General features: G+C 41.5%; 1 protein-coding gene and 1 pseudogene across 4 annotated transcripts in view; one reads left to right on the top strand and one right to left on the bottom strand.

The window, feature by feature from the left end:
- HDAC8 (histone deacetylase 8) overlaps positions 1-21,281 on the top strand; it is a 234,888-nt gene that overhangs the window by 86,961 nt on the left and 126,646 nt on the right. The gene's annotated exons all lie outside the window — the stretch shown is intronic.
- LOC307095802 (elongation factor 1-alpha 1-like) lies at positions 6,750-8,846 on the bottom strand (annotated as a pseudogene). Its single transcript has one exon. The product of its transcript is annotated as an elongation factor 1-alpha 1-like (transcript).

Genomic DNA, 21,281 nt, shown 5'->3' with positions numbered 1-21,281 from the left:
ACCATATGTTAGGTCACAAAACTAGCCTCAAAAAATTCAAGAAGATTAAAATTATAGCAAGTATATTCTCTGACCAGGATGCATTGAAATAAAAAATCAACTATAAAAAGGAAATAAAGAAGCCCACAAATACGTAGAGATTAAACAATATACTACTAAAAAATGACTGAGTCAGCAAGGAACCAAGATGGCAGCATAGGTAAACACCTGAACTTGCTGCCTCACACAACCACTTCAAAACTACAACTAAAAGACAAAACGGATATCATCCAGAACCACAGAAAGGCAGGCAGAGTTGAATTTATACAACTAGAAGAAAAGAGAAAAGCACACTGAGACTGGGAGGAGGTGCGGAGGTGCAGAATTGAATTGCAGAGGTACGGAGGCGCACGGAAAGGGCTGGCAACTGAGTACGCTGCTGTCTTTTTCAATCGGTAGGGAGATACAAGCTCCTGACTGCTCTGAACTCCAGTTCCAGGCAAGACTCTGGGGACCCAGATTCATACAGGGAGAAACTGGACTGTCTGGCATCGGGCTGGAACACAAGGGCAGCTTTCTCTCAGAGGTGCTTGCAGCGATCATTGTTCCTGAACAGCCGCGGGACACAGAGTCCCAGGGACCGCTTCGGGGCAGGGCTGACAGTCAGCCATTACTGTTTGCTCCACCCTGGTGATTCCCTGAGACCCTGCTCCCTCCAATTTATAACCCCACCCAAGCTGTGCACAGAGGCTTTTGCATATGAATGACCTGGCCTTTTGCAATCTAAAACCTAACAAACTGCAGCTGGGTCAGAGGGCCTCAGAACCTCCAAAAGGAGGCCCAAAGCTGGACAGCAGCTTGCATTGCTTCACAGCTGGGCCTCAACTGAGCACCTCCAAACCCCAAACAAAGAGGAGGAATCTGCAGATCTCTCTTTAGCTCCTGCTGGGTGGCCTCAGTCAGAGGCTAAATTAGCACCTCCTTGGAGATCCAAGAGCCCTGTACCCAGTGGCCACAGTGAGACAATCCAGATTACAACTCTTCACATCCATAAGAGACAAATTCCGAGGGCAGACTCAGTGAGCGCCAAAGTCCCACTGAATCAAGTCTTGCCCCATAAAGGTGTCTCCAGCACAGAAGTTCTCCCATCATAGACACAACTGATCCTCACAGCCAATTGGCCTGGAGGTCAATTCCTCCCAGTGATACCAACAGCAATCAAGGCTTAACTACAACAAGACTGTGCACACAGCCCACAAAGGGGTGCACCAAGAGTGTCCACCTCAGGTAACTGGGGAGGCTGAGCCACTGGGCCCTATAGGACACCTAGCACACAAAGCCACTCTATCAACTCAGGGAAAATGTGGAGACAAATAAACAGGTCACAAATGAAAGAAATGGAGGAAAGCAAATGACTGGATATAAAGTTCAAAACCACCATTATAAGGTTACTCAAGAATTTTCTAGAAAAGGCCGATAAATTTAGTGCAACACTCAAGGATATGAAAAAGGACCAACTAGAAATTAGGCATACACTGACTGAAATAAAGAATAACATACAGAGATCCAACAGCAGACTAGAGGATCCCAAGAATCAAGTCAATGATTTGAAATACGAGGAAGCAAAAAAACACCCAACCGGAAAAGCAAAAAGAACAAAGAATCCAAAAATATGAAGATAGTCTAAGGAGCCTCTGGGACAACTTCAAGCGTACCAACATCCGAATTATGGGGGTGCCAGAAGAAGAGAGAGAGCAAGATATTGAAAACCTATTTGAAGAAATAATGACAGAAAACTTCCCCTACCTGGTGAAAGAAATAGATTTACAAGTCCAGGAAGCACAGAGAACCCCAAACAAGAGTAATCCAAAGAGGACCACACCAAGACACATCATAATTAAAATGCCAAGGGCAAAGGACAAAGAGAGAATATTAAAAGCAGCAAGAGAAAAACAGTTACCTACAAGGGAGTACCCATACGACTGTCAGCTGATTTCTCAACAGATACTATGCAGGCCAGAAGGGAGTGGCAAGAAATATTCAAAGTGATGAATAGCAAGAACCTACAACCAAGATTACTCTACTCAGCAAAGCAATCATTTAGAATTGAAGGTCAGATAAAGAGCTTCACAGATAAGATAAACCTAAAGGAGTTCATCACCATCAAACCAGTATTATATGAAATGCTGAAGGGTATTTTTTAAGAAGAGGAAGAAGAAGATAAAGGTAAAGTTAAAAATTATGAACAACAAAGTGACAACAAATACCTATTTATCAACAAGTGAATCTAAAAATCAAATGAATAAAAAATCTGATGAACAGAATAAACTAGTGAATATAATAGAATCAGGGCCATAGAAGGGAGTGGACTGACAATTCTCAGGGGGAAGGGGATGTGGGGGTGCGGGAAGAGACTGGACAAAAATTGTACACCTATGGATGAGGACAGTGAGGGGTGGGTAAGGGCAGAGAGTGAGGTGGGAACCAGGTGGAAGGGGGCTATGGGGGAGAAAAAGAGGAACATCGGTAGTAATCTGAACAATAAAGATTTATTTTAAAAATGAGTCAAAGAAAAAATAAAACGTGACATCAAAAGTTATATAGAAAAAAAGAGAAAGACAATATGACATATTAGAATTTCTGCGGTGCAGCAAAAGCAGTAATAAGAGGGAAGTTTGTATCATTACAGGCCTATCTGAAGAAATACAAGTAAATAACATTACATCTTAAAAGTACTAGAAAAAAAAAAAAATAAAAGCCACCCAAAGCCAGCAGAAGAAAGAAAATAGTAAAAATTAGAGCAGAATTTAATGAAAGAGAGAACATAAAGACTATACAAAAATTAATAAAACAAAGAGCTGGTTCTTTGAAAACATTAGTCACATTGAAAAACCACTGGCTAAACTCTCTAAGGAAAAAAGGGAAAAGAGCCATATAAACAAAATCAGAAATGAAAGAAAAGAAGTCACCACAGACATCACAGATATACAAAGGATTATATTAGAATATTATGAAGAACTATATGCCACCAAATAGAATAACCTAGAAGAAATAGATAAGTTCCTAGAAATATATAACCTTCCTAGACTAAATCATGAAGAATTGGAAAGTCTAAATAGACTGATCAGCAGTGAGGAAATTAAAACAACTATCAGAAACCTCCCAAAAAATAAAAGTCCGGGACCATGTGGCTTCAACAGTGAATTCTATCAAATCTTCAAAGAAGATTTAAAATCTATTCTTCTCAAAATCTTCCAAAATAGTGAAGAAGAGGTTATACTTCCTAACACATTTTATGAGGTCAACATAACCCTAATATCATAACGTGGCAAGAATAATAACAACAAAAAATACACTACAGACCAATATCTCTGATGAATGCAGATATAAAAATCCAAAACAAAATACTAGCGAGTTGAATATAACAGTACATTAAAAAATAATACATTATGATCAATGAGGTTCATTCCAGGGTCACAAGGATGTTTCAAAATACACAAATCAATAAATGTAATACAGCACATCAACAAAAGAAAACATAAAAATCATTATTTTATCAGAAAATGCAGAATAAGCATTTGATAAGATACAACATTGATTTATAATTGAAACAGTTAATAAAATAGGAAAAAGAAGGAATATACCTCAAATTAAGTAAGGCCATATATGATAAACCCTCAGCCAATGTTATACTCAATTGTGAAAACCTGAATATTTTCCTCCATAATCAGCAACAAGACACAGATGCCCACTCTCATGACTCTTATTCAACATAGTTCTGGAAGTCCTAGTCAGAGCAAAACGCAAGAGAAAGCAATAAAAGGCATCTAAATTGGGAAGGAAGAAGTAAAAGTGTCGCTTTTTTTTTTTTTATTGTCTGAAGTTGTCCCTCAGCCCAGCCTGTACCCTCTCCAATCTGGGACTCCTGGAGGGATGTCCGACTGCCCGTTTAGGCCCGATCCCACCAGGGACATCCCTCTCACAATCCAGGACTGCTGGCTCCCATCTGCTTCTGCCTGCCAGCCTGATCACCCCCTAACCACTCTGCTGCCAGCCTGGTTGATGCTTAACTGCTCCCCTGCCAGCCTGTTTGCCCCCAACTTCCCTCCTCTGCCAGCCTGGTCACCCCTAACTGCTCTCTCCTGCAGTGTTGATCACATCCAACTGCCCTCCCTTGCAAGCCTGGTCCCTCTCAACTGCCCTCTCCTGCTGGCCATCTTGTAGTGGCCATCTTGTGTCCACATGGGGGCAGGATCTTTGACCACATGGGGGCAGCTATATTGTGTGTTGCAGTGATGATCAATCTGTATATTACTCTTTTATTAGATAGGATAGAGGCCTGGTGCACGGGTAGGGGCCAGCTGGTTTGCCCTGAAGGGTGTCACAGATAAGGGTGGGGGTTCCCTTGGGGTGTGGGGTGGCCTGAGCGAGGGGCCTGTGGTGGTTTGCAGGCCGGCCACGCCCCCTGGCAACCCAAGGGGAAGCCCTGGTATCTGGAATTTATTTTCCTTCTACAATTGAAACTTTGTAGCCTGGGGCGGAGCCAAGCCTGCTGCTCCCTCCGGGGGTGGCAGCCATTTCTGTGGCAGTTAATTCACCTTCTACAATTGAAACTTTGTTGCCTTAAGCGGGTGAGCCTGGCCAGGGTGTGCGGAAAGCTTTGCTTCCCCTGTTGCCGGCGGCAACCCTGGCCTGCTCTCTCAAGCTCCATTCTCCCGCCATTTGTTTGAATTTGTTTACCTTCTATAATTGAAACTTTGTAGCTTGAGTGGAGGCTTAGGCCTGCAACGGCTATGGAAAGCTTGGCTTGCTCTGTTACCTGGGAAACCTTGCTCTCTGTGGCTGTAGCCATCTTGGATCGGGGTTAATTTGCATACTCGCCCTGATTGGCTGGTGGGCGTGGCTTGGCTGGTGGGTGTGGCTTATGTAGCGGAGTGATGGTTAATTTGCATATTACCATTTTATTAGAGAGGATGCATGCATACAAGTCCCTTGGTTGCTCTCTAACCCCCCACCTCCCCTGTCATTTGTCTCTGGATCTATTTTTGTTCATCAAATTAGGTTGATCATTATATCCCACATATGAGTGATATCATGTGATAGTTATCTTTTTCCGACTGGCTTATTTCGCTTAGCATAATGCTCTCCAGTTCTATCCATGTGATTGCAAATGGTAAAAGTTCCTTATTTTATAGTGGCATAGTATTCCATTGTGAATATGTACCACAGTTTTTCAATCGACTCATCTGCTGATGAGTACTTAGGTTGTTTCCAAATCTTAGTTATTGTAAATTGTGCTGCTATGAACATAGGGGTGCATATATCCTTTCTGATTGGTGTTTCTAGTTTCCTGGCATATATTTCTACAAGTGGGATCACTGGGTCAAATGGGAGTTCCATTTTCAGTTTTTTGAGGAAATTCCATACTGTTCTCCACAGTGGCTGCACTAGTCTGCATTCCCACCAGCAGTGCATGAGGGTTCCTTTTTCTTCGTATCCTCTCCAGCACTTGTCATTTGTTGATTTGTTGATGATAGCCATCTGACAGGTGTGAGATAGTGTCACATTGTCGTTTTGATTGGCATCTTTTAGATGATTAGTGACTTTGAGCATGTCTTCATATGTCTCTTGGTCTTCCTTATGTCCTCTTTCAAAAAGTATCTATTTAGGTCCATTGCCCATTTTTTGATTGGGTTGTTTATCTTCCTTTTGTTAAGTTGTATGAATTCCCTGTAAAGGTTGGAAATTGAACCCTTACTGGAGATAACATTGGCAAATATGTTCTCCCAAGCAGTGGGCTTTCTTGTTGTTTTGTTGATGGTTTCTTTTGCTGTACAGAAAATTTTATTTTGATGCAGTCCCATGTGTTTATTTTCTCTTTGGTTTCCATTGCCCTAGGAACTCTATCAGTGAAGATATTGCTTCAGCATGTCTGAGATTTTACTGCCTGTGGATTCCTCTATTTTTTTATGGTTTCCCGTCTTACGTTTAAGTTCTTTATCCATTTTGAGTTTATTTTTGTGTATGGTGTAAGTTGGTGGTCTAGTTTATGTTTTACGCATGTATCTGTCCAATTTTCCCAACACCATTTATTGAAGAGACTGTATTGATTCCATTGTATGTTCTTGCCTCCTTTGTCAAACCACTTTGAGCATAGTGGTTTGGGTCAATTTCTGCTTTCTCTATTCTATTCCATTGGTCTATATGTCTGTTCTTGTGCCAGTACCAGGCAGTTTTGAGAACCGTGGCTTTGTAATACAGCTTGATATCTGGTATTGAGATCCCTCCTACTTTGTTCTTCTTTCTCAGGATTGCTCTAGCTATTCGGGGTCTTTTTTTATTCCAGATGAATTTTTGGAGAGTTCGTTCTAGGTCTGTGAAATATGCAGTTGGTATTTTAATGGGGATTTCATTGAATCTATAGATTGCTTTGGGCAGTATGGACATTTTAATGATGTTGACTCTACCAATCAATGAACAGGGTATGTTCTTTCATCTGTTTATATCTTCATCTATCTCCTTTTTCAGTGTTCTGTATTTTTCCGAGTACAGGTCTTTTACCTCCTTAGTTAAGTTTATCCCTAGGTATCTTGTTTTGGTGCGATGATAAATGGGATTTTTTTTCTCATTAAACTTTGTTATTTTAATGGGTCTCAAAATTCTGTGACAGATTTTTGGTCATGTTGTTTTCATTAAAAAGTACTGATTTTTAAAACTATTAACTTAAAAACTGCCACACACAAAAAAGAACCGAATTGTCCACAAAACATTCTCCTTTCCTTCTGAAGAGTTTATGATGCATTGTAATCATTAACCAGTCTTTTACTATTAAACTTAAATGGCCAATTGAGACAAACAGTTCTGAGACTGTTCTTCCACTAAGACTGGGTTGGCAGGTGTTGGGAATAATATTCGTTTAGCTTTCTGAGCTTTCTGGGCAGACTTGGTGACTTTGCCAGCTCCAGCTGCCTTCTTGTCCACTGCTTTGATGACACCCACAGCAACTGTCTGTCTCATGTCCCAAACAGCAAAACGGCCCAGAGGAGGATATTCAGAGAAGCTCAACACACATGGGCTTGCCAGGAATCATATCAACGATGGCAGCATCACCAGATTTCAAAAACTTGGGGCCATCTTCCAGATTTTTCCCAGAACAACGATCAATCTTCTCCTTCTGCTCAGCAAATTTGCAAGCAATGTCTGGCCTGAGTGGTTCAGTATAATCACCTGATCTGTGAAGCCAGCTTCTTCTATTGGTGGATCATTTTTGCTGTCACCAGCCACATTGCCACGGCAAACATCTTTGACAAACCCGTTCTTGAAGTTGAAGCCCACATTGTCCCCAGGAAGAGCTTCACTCAAAGCTTCATGGTGCAACAGACTTTACTTCAGTTGTAACATTGACTGGAGCAAAGGTGACCACCATGCTGGCATTCAGAACACCAGTCTCCACTCAGGCCACAGGGAGAATACCAATACCACCAATTTTGTAGACACCCTGGAGGGGCAGACGCAGGTGCTTGTCAGTTGGACGAGTTGGTGGCAGGATGCAATCCAGAGCTTCAAGCAGTTGGTTCCACTGGCATTGCCATCTTTACAGGTGACCTTCCATCCCTTGAACCAAGGCATAGTAACACTTGGCTCCAGCATGTTGTCACCATTCCAACCAGAACTTGGCACAAATGCTATTATGTCAGGGTTTTAGCCAATTTTCTTAATGTAGGTGCTAACTTCTTTAACTATTTCTTGTATCTTTTCTGGCTATAGGGTGGCTCAGTGGAATCCATTTTGTTAACAACAACTATCAGCTGCTTCACATCCAGTGTGTAGGCCAGAAGGGTATGCTCATGGTCTGTCCATTCTTAGAGATATCTGCTTCAAATTCACCAATACCAGAAGCAACAATCAGGACAGCACAGTTAGCCTGAGATGTGCCAATAATCATGTTTTTGAAGTCTCTGTGCCCTGGGGCATCAATGATGGTCACATAATACTTGCTGGTCTCGAATTTCCACAGGGAGATATCAATGGTGATACCTCGCTCCCATTCAGCTTTCAGTTTATCCAAGATCCAGGCATACTTGAAGGAGCCCTTCCCCATCTCACGAGCCTCCTCAAATTTCTCGATGGTTCTTTTGTCGATCCCACCACATTTGTAGATCAGATGGCCAGTAGTGGTAGACTTGCCGGAATCTACGTGTCCAATGACAACGATGTTGATGTGAGTCATTTCCTTTCCCATCTTCGGTTTAAGTTAATGGTGGTTTTCACACCTGTGTTCTGGTGGCAAATCTGTTGGGAAAAAGTGGGGTTATTTTTTAATCTCTCTTTCTGTAAATTCACTATTGTTGTATAGAAATGCCATAGATTTCTGGGCATTAATTTTGTATCCTGCTAAATTGCCAAATTCATTTATTAAGTCTAATAATTTTTTGATGGAGTCTTTAGGGTTTTCTATGTACACTATCATGTCATCTGTGAATAATGACAGTTTTAAATCTTCTTGTCCAATTTGGATACTTTTTATTTCTTCTTCTTGTCTAATTGCTATGGCTAGCACTTCCAGTACTATGTCAAACAGGAGTAGTGAAAGTAAGCATCCCTGTCTCATTCCTGTTTTTATGTGAAATGATTTTAGTTTTTGCCCATTGAGTCTGATGTTGGCTGTAGGTTTGTCTTATAAGGCTTTTATTATGTTGAGGTATTATCCCTCTATTCCTACTTTGATGAGGGTTTTTATCAAGAGTGTTGGATTTTGTCAAATGCTTTTTCTGCATCAATTGATATGACTATGTGATTTTTACCTCTCAATTTGTTTATGTGATGTATCACATTTATTGATTTGCAGATATTGTACCATCCTTGCATCCCTGGGATAAATCCTACTTGGTCATGGTTTATGATCTTCCTGATGTAATGCTGGATACGATTTGCTAGAATTTTGTTGAGGATTTTTGCATCTATGTTCATGATGGTTATTTTCCTGTAATTCTCTTTCTTTGTGTTGTCTTTTTCTGGTTTTGGTATTAGGATAATGCTGGCTTCATAGAATGAGCTTGGAAGTGTCCCTTCCTCTTGAATATTTTGGAATAGTCCAAGAAGGATAGGTTTTAATTCTTCTTTGAATGTCTCGTAAAACTCCCCTGTGAAGCCGTCTGGCATTGGGCTTTTGTTTGCTGGAAGCTTTTTGATAACTGCTTCAATTTCCTCCATTGTTATAGGCCTATTGAGATTTTTAGATTCTTCCTGATTGAGTTTTGGGAGGTTGTATTTTTCAAGGAATATGTCCATTTCCTCTAGGTTGTCTAGTTTGTTGGAATAGAGTAGTTTATAGTATTTTTTAATAATCCTTTGTATTTCTGTGGGGTCTGTTATTATTTTGCCTCTTTTATTTCTGATTTTGTTTATTTGGATCCTGTCTCTTTGCTTCTTGGTTAGCCTGGCTAGAGGTTCATCAATCTTGTTTACCCTTTCAAAAAACCAACTCTCAGTTTTATTGATCTTGTGTATTTTTTTTTTGTATCTATGTCATTTATTTCTGCTCTGATCTTTATTATCTCCTTTCTTCTGTTCACTTTGGGCTTTTCTTGTTGCTCTCTTTCTAATTCTTCATGTTGTAGAGTTAGATGATTTATTTCTAATAGTATGCCATTGTGGTCGAGAATATGCTTGATATGATTTAAATCTTGTTGAATTTGGAGAGTTTGCCTGTGACCTAATATTTGGTCTATCTTTGAAAATGTCCCATGTACACTTGAGAAGAATGTATATTCTGTGGCTTTGGGGTGAAACGTTCTGAAGATGTCAATTAAGTCAATCTGATCTAGTGAATTGTTTAGGATTGCTGTTAATTTGCTAATTTTTGTCTAGAGGATTTTTCCAGTGATGTCAGTGGGGTATTAAAGTCCCCTACTATGATTGTATTGTTGTCGATCTCTCCCTTGATATCTTCCAGGAGTTTTTTTTTGTTGTTGTTGTTGTTTTATGTATTGGGTGCTCCTGCATTGGGTGCATATATGTTTACCAGGGTTATATCCTCTTGTTGTATCGATCCCTTTATTATTATGAAATGGCCTTCCTTATCTCTTCTTATGGCCTTCACTTTGAGGTCTATTTTGTCAGATATAAGTATTGCTTTCCCAGCCTTTTTTTTTTTTTTTTCATTTCCATTTGTCTGGAAGATATTTTTCCATCCCTTCACTTTCAGTATATGTGAGTCCCTTGTTCTAAGGTGGGTCTCTTGTAGACATCATATATATGGGTCATGTTTTTTTTTTTGTTTGTTTGTTTGTTTTTTATCCATTCAGTGACTCGATGTCTTTTGATTGGAGTATTTAGTCCATTTACGTTTAAATTTATTATTGATAGGTACCTGTTTGTAGCCATTTTTCTTTTTTGTGCCTGTGTTCCTTCTTCCCTTTTTATTTCATCTTTTTACACCCATCCCTTTAGCATTTCTGCATTGCTGGCTTGGTGGTGATAAACTCCCTTAGGTTTTCGTTTTTGTTTTTGTTTATGTTTCTTTTTGTCTGTGAAGCTCCTTATTTCCCCTTTAAGTTTGAATGATAGCCTTGCTGGATAGAGTATTCTTGGATTCAGTCCCTTTCTTTGCATCACTTTGTAAACTTCATTCCATTCTTTTCTGGCCTTATGTGTTTCTGTTGAGAAATCATTTGATAATCTAATGGGAGATCCCTTGTACATAACTTTCTGTCTCTCGCTTGCAGTCTTTCGGATTCTCTCTTTGTCCTGAACATTTGCCATCGTAATTATGATGTGTCTTAGTGTTGGTCTTTTAGGGTTCATCTTGTTTGGGAGTCTCTGTGGGTGTGTGACTTTTTTCTTCCCCACATCAGGGAAGTTTTCTGATATTATTTCTTCAAATAGATTTTCTAACCCTTGTTCCTCTTCCTGTCGTTCTAGCACCCCTATTATGTGTATGTTCCTTCGTTTAATGTTGTCCCAAACCTTCCTTAGGCTCTCCTCCTGTCTATTAATGTTTTTCTCCAATTGCAGTTCAACTTGGGTGTGTTTTGCTTCCCTGTCTTCTAATTCGCTAATTCTGTTCTCCCCTTCTCTTAGTCTACTGTTGAAACTTTACATAGTGTTTTGTATTGCAACTATATCACTTTTTATTTCTTCTTGATTCTTACATAAGTTGTTGATTTTTTTCATCCATCCAATTTATGAACTGTATGACCCTTATTCTGAATTCTTTTTCTGACATATTGCATGCCTCCATTTCACTTAGCTCCTTTTCTGGCAATTCCTCCTTTTCTTTCTTTTGGGGGTTTCCTTTTCTCCCCATTTTCCTCTCACTGAAGGATATAGTTGTTGAGTCATGTTGGGGCTGCTCCTTGGGTTACAGCGGCTCCTCAGATGGTGGTTGCTCCTCGGGTACTTGCAGCAGTGGTTGCTCCTCAGTTGGCTGTGGCTCCTCTGGTGGACACTGCTCGCGTGGCTATTTGTAGCAGTTGTGGCTCCTCTGGATTGTGGGGGTGGGTTGCTTGCCTGGCTGCTGTTCCTCGGATGGGTGCAGGCTGCTCATGAGGCTCCTGCTCCTCACACAGGGGCGGAGTGCTTGCGTGGCTGCTGCTTCTTTGATGGGGATGGGCTGCTCGTGAGGCTGCTACTCCTTGTACAGGGATGGGCTATGTGTGGCTGCTGCTCCTTGGGTGCGTGGGGTGGGCTGCTTGCATGGCTGCTGCTCCTTGGAAGGGGGTGGGCTGCTTGTGTGACTGCTGCTCCTTGGATGGGGGTAGGCTGTGCTTGGCTGCTACTCCCCAGATGGGGCATGCTGAGCATAGCTGCTGCTCCTCGGATCGGGGCAAGCTGTTCATGGGGCTTCTGCACCTCAGATGGGGGCGGGCTGCATGGGGCTGCTGCTCCTTGTACTGGGGCAGGTTGCTTGAGGCTTCTGCTCCTAAGAAGGTGGTGGGCTGCTCACAGGGCTGCTGCTCCTTGGACAAGGGTGACCTGCTTATGCAGCTGCTGCTCCTCAGACTGTAGCGTGCTACTCATGGGGCTGCTGCTCCTCAGCCAGGGGCAGGCTGCACAGGCTGCTGTTCATTGTACAGGGGCAGGCTGCGTGAGGGTTCTGCTCCTCAGAAGGGGGCGGGCTGCTTGCAGAGCTGCTGCTACTCAGATAACGTCAGGCTGTTCGTGTGGTCACTGCATTCTGGGCTAAAGCCTCGGGCCAGCCAGAGGGAAGTGCGCTTTGGAACTCACAGGAGCCCATGCATGAGGTGGATGGGGTCTTGGTAACCATGAGACTGCAGCTGAGGCAGCTGGTCTCTGGCAGGGGTGGCTGTAGAGTCCCAGGAGGTGTCTGAAGGCATCCTGGGTGGAGGTGAGGCTGGGCTCCCATTCACAGCGGCTCTCCCCTTTAAGAAGGCACAGCCTCTGTGGTAGAGCCAGATGCCCTGGGACTGTTTGCAATGGTAGCAGAGGCTGCCTGGTTAGATGAGCCCCATCAGCCTGTCCCCGAAGGTCCTGCGGGGTCTAACTGTCCCTCACTCTCACACACACACACCCCACACGTCCACACACTCCCCTTTAACTTCTTCATGCACTTACACTCTCTCCCTCACTGCCGCCATCTTCCTGCCTCTGAAGTTGGGTCTGAAGTGTTATTGACCTGTTCCTGGATGATGTCTCCTCTCCGGGTGTCTGGTCATGTGGCTCACTCTCTACCACATTGAGCAAACAGGACAAAATGTAACTCGACAACACACATCACAAAAGGGAACAAAACACGAATGTACTCATGACACCGATAACCCCAATATAAGTGATCACCAGAAAAAAGAGAATTAGGGGAGATAAAAGAGAGCACAAATTATATTGAAGAGAGAAAAAATGGTGAAAGAGAAAAGAAAAAGAAGAAAAAGGAAAAATATATATATATGGGGAGAAAACACCACAGAACAAACAGATAAATAAAAAATGCAAACACCAAACACCCAGCAAAGAGGGTGTGTGCAGAATCTGTAGAGGCTAAGCTTATGTACAGAAAGTAAAGTTAAGAAATTGTTCAGTATAGAGGAAGTAGAAAGAGGATGAATGGATAAGAAGGAAGAGAAAGAGAAAGAAGAAAAAATTAAAACTTAAAAAATTAATTTAAAAAGGATAAAATAAAAAAATTAAAAATAAAAATAGAATGATGAAAAATAATGCAAAAAAGAAATAAAAAATAAAGAAACAAATGAATAAAGGAAAATAAAAAAAGATATAACAAAATAATAAAATAAAAAAAATAAAAATGAAAAAGTAAAGTGTCATTCATTTCCACTGAATTTTAATGCTCCATGGGGGCTGGTTTAAGATCCCACTCTTCTTTACTGTCTGCCACTTCTCAGTTTCCTGTTAGATTCTTTTTTTTTCCCAATTTTTTTATTAAGGTATTATATGTGTACATATCTTACCATTGCCCCCCCAACCCCATTCCCATATATGCCCTCTCCCCCCCCAGAGTTTTGCATCTATTGGTTATGCTTATATGCATGCATACAAGTCCTTTGATTAATATCTTATCTTCCCCACCTCTCCCTAACCTTCCTGCTGTAATTTGCCAGACAGTTTGATGCTTTACTGCCTCTGTATCTATCTTTTTGTTCAAGTTTATAATGTTCTTTATTATCCATAAATGAGTGAGATCATGTGGTATTTTTCTTTCATTGACTGACTTATTTCACTTACCATAATGTTCTCCAATTCCATCCAGGTTGCTGCAAATGATGAGAATTCCTTCTTTTTTATGGCAGCATAATATTCCATTGTGTAGATATACCATAGTTTTCTGATCCAGTCATCTCCTGATGGGCACCTAGGCTGTTTCCAAATCTTAGCTATTGTAAATTGTGCTGCTATGAACATAGGGGTGCATATATCCTTTCTGATTGGAGATCCCAGTTTCTTCGGATATATTCCCAGGAGTGGGATTACTGGGTCAAATGAGAGTTCCATTTTCAGTTTTTTGAGGAAACTCCATACTGTTCTCCATAGTGGCTGCACCAGTCTGCATTCCCACCAGCAGTGCACCAGGGTTCCTTTTTCTCCGCATCCTCGCTAACACTTGTCGTTTGTTGATTTGTTGATGATAGCCATTCTGACAGGTGTGAGATGGTACCTCATTGTTGTTTTGATTTTCATCTCTCGGATAATAAGTGACTTTGAGCATGTTTTCATGTGTCTCTTGGCCTTCCTTCTGTCTTCTTTTGAAAAGATTCTATTTAGGTCCGTTGCCCATTTTTTTATTGGATCATTTATCTTCCTTTTATTAAGTTGTATAAGCTGCCTGTAGATGTTGGAGATTAAACCTTTATCAGTGATAGCATTTGCAAATATGTTCTCCCATGCAGTGGGCTTTCTTGCTGTTTTGTTGATGGTTTCTTTTGCTGTGCAAAAGCTTTTTATTTTGATGTAGTCCCATTTGTTTATTTTCTCTTTAGCTTCCATTGCCCTAGGGACAGTGTCAGTGAAGAAGTTCTTTTGGCATATGTCTGAGATTTTGCTGCCTGTGGATTCCTCTAGTATTTTTATGGTTTCCTGTCTTATGTTTAAGTCCTGTATCCATTTTGAGTTTATTTTTGTGTATGGCGTAAGTTGGTGATTTAGCTTCATTTTTTTGCATGTATCTGTCCAATTTTCCCAACACCATTTATTGAAGAGACTGTCTTTATTCCATTGTATGTTCATGCCTCCTTTGTCAAATATTAATTGAGCATAGTGGTTTGGGTCAATATCTGGATTCTCTATTCTGTTCCATTGATCTATATGTCTGTTCTTGTGCCAGTACCAGGCTGTTTTGAGAACAGTGGCTTTGTAATACAGCTTGAAATCTGGTATTGAGATCCCTCCTACTTTATTCTTCTTTCTCAGGATTGCTGTGGCTATTTGGGGTCTTTTTTTATTCCAGATGAATTTTTGGAGAGTTCTTTCAAGGTCTGTGAAATATGCCGTTGGTATTTTGATGGGGAGTGCATTGAATCTATAGATTGCTTTGGGTAGTATGGACATTTTAATGATGTTGATTCTACCAATCCATGAACATGGTATGTTCGTCCATCTGTTTACATCTTCTTCTATCTCTTTTTTCAGTGTCCTGTAGTTTTCCGTGTATAGGTCTTTTACCTCCTTAGTTAAGTTTATTCCTAGGTATCTTAATTTTTTTGGTGCGATGGTAAATGGGATTGCTTTTTTAGTCTCTCTTTCTGTAAGTTCACTATTGGTGTACAGAAAGGCCATAGATTTCTTGGCGTTAATTTTGTATCCTGCTACATTGCCGAATTCATTTATTAAGTCTATTAGTTTTTTGACGAAGTCTTTTTTTATGTACAATATCATGTCGTCTGCAAATAAAGACAGCTTTACTTTTTCTTTTCCAATTTGGATGCCTTTTATTTCTTCTTCTTGTCTAATTGCAATGGCTAATACTTCCAGTACTATGTCAAACAGGAGTGGTGAGACTGGGCATCCCTGTCTTGTTCCTGTTCTTAGGGGAAATGGTTTTAGTTTTTGCCCATTGAGTATGATGTTTGCTGTGGGTTTATCATATATAGCTTTTATTATGTTGAGGTATGAGCCTTCTATTCCCACCTTGTTGAGAGTTTTTATCAAGAAAGGGTGTTGGATTTTGTCAAATGCTTTTTCTGCATCAATTGATATGACTATGTGATTTTTATCTCTTAATTTGTTTATGTGATGTATCACGTTTATTGATTTGCGGATATTGTACCATCCTTGCATTCCTGGGATAAATCCTACTTGGTCATGGTGTATGATCTTTCTGATGTACTGCTGGAGCCGATTTGCTAGAATTTTGTTGAGGATTTTGACATCTATGTTCATGAGGGATATTGGTCTGTAAATCTCTTTCATAGTGTTGTCTTTATCTGGTTTTGGTATTAGGGTGATGCTGGCTTCATAGAAGGAGCTTGGAAGTGTTCCTTCCTCTTGAATTTTTGGAATAGTCTGAGGAGGATGGTTTTAGTTCTTCCTTGAATGTTTGGTAAAACTCTCCTGTGAAGCTGTCTGGCCCCGGGCTTTTGTTTGCCGGAAGCTTTTTGATGACTGCTTCAATTTCTTCCATAGTTATTGGCCTATTCAGCTGTTTAGATTCTTCTTGATTGATTTTTGGAAGGTTATATTTTTCTAGGAATATGTCCATTTCCTCCAGGTTGTCCAGTTTGTTGGAATAGAGTTGTTCGTAGTATTTTGTAACAATCCTTTGTATCTCAGCGGGGTCTGTTGTTATTTCACCTCTTTCATTTCTGATTTTGTTTATTTGGGTCCTCTCTCTTTGCTTCTTGGTGAGCCTGGCTAGAGGTCAATCAATCTTGTTTATCCTTTCAAAGAACCAGCTCTTGGTTTTGTTGATCTTTTGTATTGTTTCTTTGATCTCTATGTCATTTATCTCCTCTCTGATCTTTGTTATTTCCTTCCTTCTGGTTACACTGGGCTTTTCTTGCTGCTCTTTTTCTAGCTATTTGAGTTGTAGGGTTAGGTAATTTATTACCATTGTTTCTTGTTTTTTGCAATAGGCTTGTAGAGCTATGAACTTCCCTCTCAAGATTGTTTTTGCTGTGTCCCATATATTTTGGATTGTTGTGTTTTCATTGTCATTTGTTTCCATGATGTTTTTTATTTCTTCCTTGATCTCTCTGGTGACCCAGTCCTTGCTTAATAGCATGCTGTTTAGTCTCCATGTGTTTGATTTCTTTGGATTATATTTATTGTAGTTGATTTCCCGTTTTATGCCACTGTGATCTGAGAAGATGCTTGATATAATTTCTATCTTCTTGAATTTGAAGAGACTTTGCCTGTGACCCAGCATATGGTCTATCTTTGAAAATGACCCATGTGCACTTGAGAAGAATGTATATTCTGTGTTTTTGGGATGAAATGTTCTGAAAATGTCAATTAATTCCATCTGGTCTAGTGAGTCATTTAGGATTGCTGTTTCTTTGCTGATTTTTTGTTTAGAGGATTTGTCCAATGGTGATAGTGGGGTATTAAAGTCTTCTACTATGATTGTATTGCCATGAATCTCTCCCTTGATATCCTCCAGGAGTTTTTTATGTATTTGGGTGCTCCTATATTGGGTGCGTATATGTTTACCAGAATTATTTCTTCTTGTTGGATTTCTCCCTTTAGTATTATGAAGTGGCCTTCCTTATCTCTTGTTATGGCATTTACTTTGAGGTCTATTTTGTCAGATATAAGTATTGCTACCCCAGCTTTTTTTTCATTTCCATTTGCCTGAAAGATATTTTTCCATCCCTTCACTTTCAATCTGTGTGAGTCTCTTGTTCTGAGGTGGGTCTCTTGTAGACAGCATATATATGGGTCATGTTTTTTTACCCATTCAGCCATTCGATGTCTTTTGATTGGAGCATTTAGTCCGATTACATTTAATGTTATTACTGAAAGGTATTTGTTTGTAGTCATATCTAGTTTTTGTGTCTGTATTCCTTCTTACCTGTTTATTTCTTCTTTTTACAGTATTCCCTTTAGCAATTCTTGCATTGCTGGTTTGGTGGTGATAAACTCCCTGAGGCTTTTTTTGTCTGCGAAGCTCCTGATTTCCCCTTCAATTTTGATTGATAGTCTTGCTGGATATAGTTCTTGGATTCAGTCCTTTGCTTTGCAACACTTTGTATACCTCCTTCCATTCACTTCTAGCTTGTTGTGTTTCTGTTGAGTAATCATTTGACAATCTGATGGGTGTTCCTTTGTAGGTAACTCTCTGTCTCTCTCTTGCCGCCTGTAAGATTCTCTCTTTATCATTTATATTTGCCATTGAAATTATGACATGTCTTGGTGTGGGTCTTTTGGGGTTGATCCTGCTTGGGACACTCTGTACTTGCGTAACTTTTATCTTTCCCATATCCGGGAAGTTTTCTGTCATTATTTCTTCAAATAGATTTTCTAATCCCTGCTGCTCTTGTCCTTCTGGCAGCCCTATTATGCGCATGTTACTTTGTTTCATGTTTTCCCGAAGCTCCCTTAGGCTTTCCTCCTGCTTTTTAATTTTTTTCTCCAATTGCTGTTCAGATTGAGCTTGTTTCTGTACCTGATCTTCTAACTCACTAATTTGGTCCTCTGCTTCTTGTAGTCTACTGTTGAAATTTTCCATGGTGTTTTTGATTGTAGCTATATCACTTTTCATTTCTTCCTGATTCTTGCATAAGTTGTTGATTTTCTCATCCATCCGATGTATAAATTCCACGACCATTACTCTGAACTCCTTTTCGGTCATGTTGCAAGCTTCAGTTTCACTAATTTCCTTTCTTGGTGACTCCACATTTTCTTTCCTCTGTGAGTTATTTCATTTCCCCATTCTGGCTATCACCAGAAAGCTCAAGCTTCCGTTTGCGTGGACCTGGGCCGTGTGCTCTGGGAACTTCGCTTCACCCGAGTTTCACTGAAGTGCTCTGACACTAGGACGTGTGGCTGCCTTTGGTTGGTGGGAACCAGACTTGCCCAGGGTTAGTGTCCCCAGTGTTCCGTGTGGTCTCGTGTGCACACTTAGAATCAGGGGTCCTGTCTGCACCACACTGTTGGTATGTGCCGAAAATGAGATCCTTAGCATGTGCCAGGAGTCAGTTTCCCTGTGTCTGCACCAAGAATCAAGTGTCAGAGTCTCTGTTGCCTTGTGCAATTTCTCGTTGAGAATCAGGGTCCCTGTATGTGCATGCACCAACAATTGGGGTCGCTGGCTCTTAGTGTGAATGCACTGTGAGTCAGGGATCCCAGGCAGCTGTGTCCTGTGTGCCAAATTCCCTGAAGTGGAGCTGCGTCCTGTGTGTGCTCTCTCTACTGAGCCAAACCGACTAGGGCGCACACTTTCAAAATCCGGAAGGTGAACTGCCTCCGTGCACTCTCCCAGATTCCCCAAAGGGGGGCGGAGTCCGTCCTGCACGCCAAATTCCCCAAAGGGAAGCCCCTCTGTGCACGCTCTAAGATTCCCCCAAGGGGATCTGTGAGCCGCAAGCCAAATTCCCCCAAATTCCCCGAAGGGGAGCCATCTGTGCGCACTGACAGATTTCCCCGAAGGGGAGCTGCTTCTGTCCCGCGCGCCAAACTCTCTAAGGGGGAGCGCGTCCCTGCGCAATGCTCTGCAGCTTGGGCGAGGGGCGGGTCTATCAGTTACTATGGCGCTATCAGCGCGACTGTGGGGAGTGGGATAGGCTCTTTGACTCACGGAAATCTGCCGGGAAGTCTGGATTCTTGTTGTTTGTTGGTCTGAAGCTGTGATAGCATTTCTCTGTCCCCAGTGGCTGCAGGGTCCTGGTTTGTGTCAGACGCCAGGATCCAAGTCTCAGGCAGCTCTGTTTCTCAAGATGTCGTGGTCTCCGCGTCCTCACCAGCCGCCGAGAAGTGTCTGCTTTGTGCTCCAGGCTCCGCCGTCTAGGACTGCCTGGTTTGGCAGCCCCTTGGAAGACCTGCAGAATCTAACTGACCCTAGCTCGTACACAGACACACACCACACACGTCTACACTCTTCTCTATGGGTTTCTCACTCACACTCTCTCTCTCCCTACCTTCCTGCCAGTCGCCATCTTTTCGATCTGTCTCCTGTTAGATTCTTGAAGGTCCAAGCGGTCCACCGCTCCTCTGTTTGTGTCTATCTTCACAGCTTTGACTGCCAGCTGGTAGAACCAATCTTCCCACTTAACCTGTCTGCCTGCTGTCAATCTTAATCTCTCAAGCAGCTGTTTCTGGCAGGGCTATAGTTGGGGATGCTGTTGTATGGCTTTCCGGGACTGAACGGTCTCTCTTTAGCCCAGTCCTCCTTTGTGACACTCAGGGTGTAGTCTGGGTGTTGCTTTATTGGTTGCCTGGAGACTGCCGGGAGGGGCTATCTCTTCAGGAGAAAATGGCTGCTTAGGTCCAGAGTGTCAGGTATTTCTCAGTGCCAGACCCCTGCCACCTCTCCCTGACCACCTCTCCTCTTCCCAGCCTCTCCACAGACTCCACAAGTCTGCACCTCTACCTGCACCTCAGGCACGGGTAAGTGCTTGTATTTGAAAGGTCCTATGAACTGGGTTTAGCAAACAAAAGCAAAGACTAAAAAAAGGGGAAAGAGCTGTGCCACTGCAAACCCCTCCCCCCAGCATGGTGTGGCTTGGGCAGTTGTTCAGGCTGTTCCCTCTGGGCTCAGCCTCTCATGGCTGTGGGCTTAGATCTAGAAGCCCATTTTGCCAGCAGCCCTGTGGACTTCCTTTCCACAGTCAGATGTTACACCTGTCCCAAGGGACACGGCCTTGGTGCTGTGCTGCTTCTTCCTGACCCTCTGGGCTTGAGGTCTCGCAATTCTCTTCAGCCTATATCCCTGATTATACCATTCTCCAGGCATCCTCTGCCCTTCCCAGTTGCAAATTGTCTCACCAGCTTCGCCAATTCAGGGTGGATGTTATTTGATTTAGTTGCTCCTTCTGTCTGCTCTGGAACAAGGCTCAGGACACGTCTGCTTATTCCGCTGCCATTTTGTCTCTCCTCAATTAATATTTGACAAAGGAGGCAATAGCATACAATGGAGACAAGACAGTCTCTTCAATAAATTGTTTTGGGAAAATTGGACAGATACATGCAAAAAAAAAAATGAATCTAATCCACCAACTCACACCATACACAAAAATAAACTCAAAATGGATACAAGACTTAAATGGAAGACAGGAAAGTATAAAAATGTTAGAAGAATCCATAGGCAGCAAAATATCAGCTATATCTCGTGTCCATATATTTACCGATACATCTCCTAGGACAATGAAATCTAAGAGGAAAATAAATAAATGAGATTACATCAAAATAAAAAGCTTCTGCACAGCAAAGGAAATAATCAACAAAATAACAGGAGAGCCCACTGCATGGAAGAACATATTTGCCAATGTTACATCAGATCAGGGTTTAATCTCAAAACTTTACAGCGAACTCATACAACTTAATAAAAGGAAGACAAACAATCCAATCAAAAAGTGGTCAAAAAATAGACACTTCTCCTCCTCGAAAGTACACGTACAGAAGGCCAATAGGCATATGAAAAAATGCTCAAAGTCACTAATTATCTGAGAGGTGCAAATCAAAACGACAATGAGGTACCACCCCACACCTGTCAGAATGGCTATTATCAAGAAATCAACAAATGATAAGTGCTGGCAAGAATGCAGAGTAAAAGGGACCCTCATACACTTCTGGTGGGAATGAAGACTTGAGTAGCCATTGTAGAAAACAGTTTGGCATTTCCTCAACTAATTATAAATGGAACTCCCATCTGATCCAGTGATCCCACTTCTAGGAAT

The sequence above is a fragment of the Cnephaeus nilssonii genome (genome assembly GCF_951640355.1).
Source record: "Cnephaeus nilssonii genome assembly, chromosome: X".
Taxonomy (NCBI): Eukaryota; Metazoa; Chordata; class Mammalia; order Chiroptera; family Vespertilionidae; genus Cnephaeus; species Cnephaeus nilssonii.
Note: the sequence above shows the minus strand (reverse complement) of the source record. Positions and strands in the feature narration are given on the sequence as shown.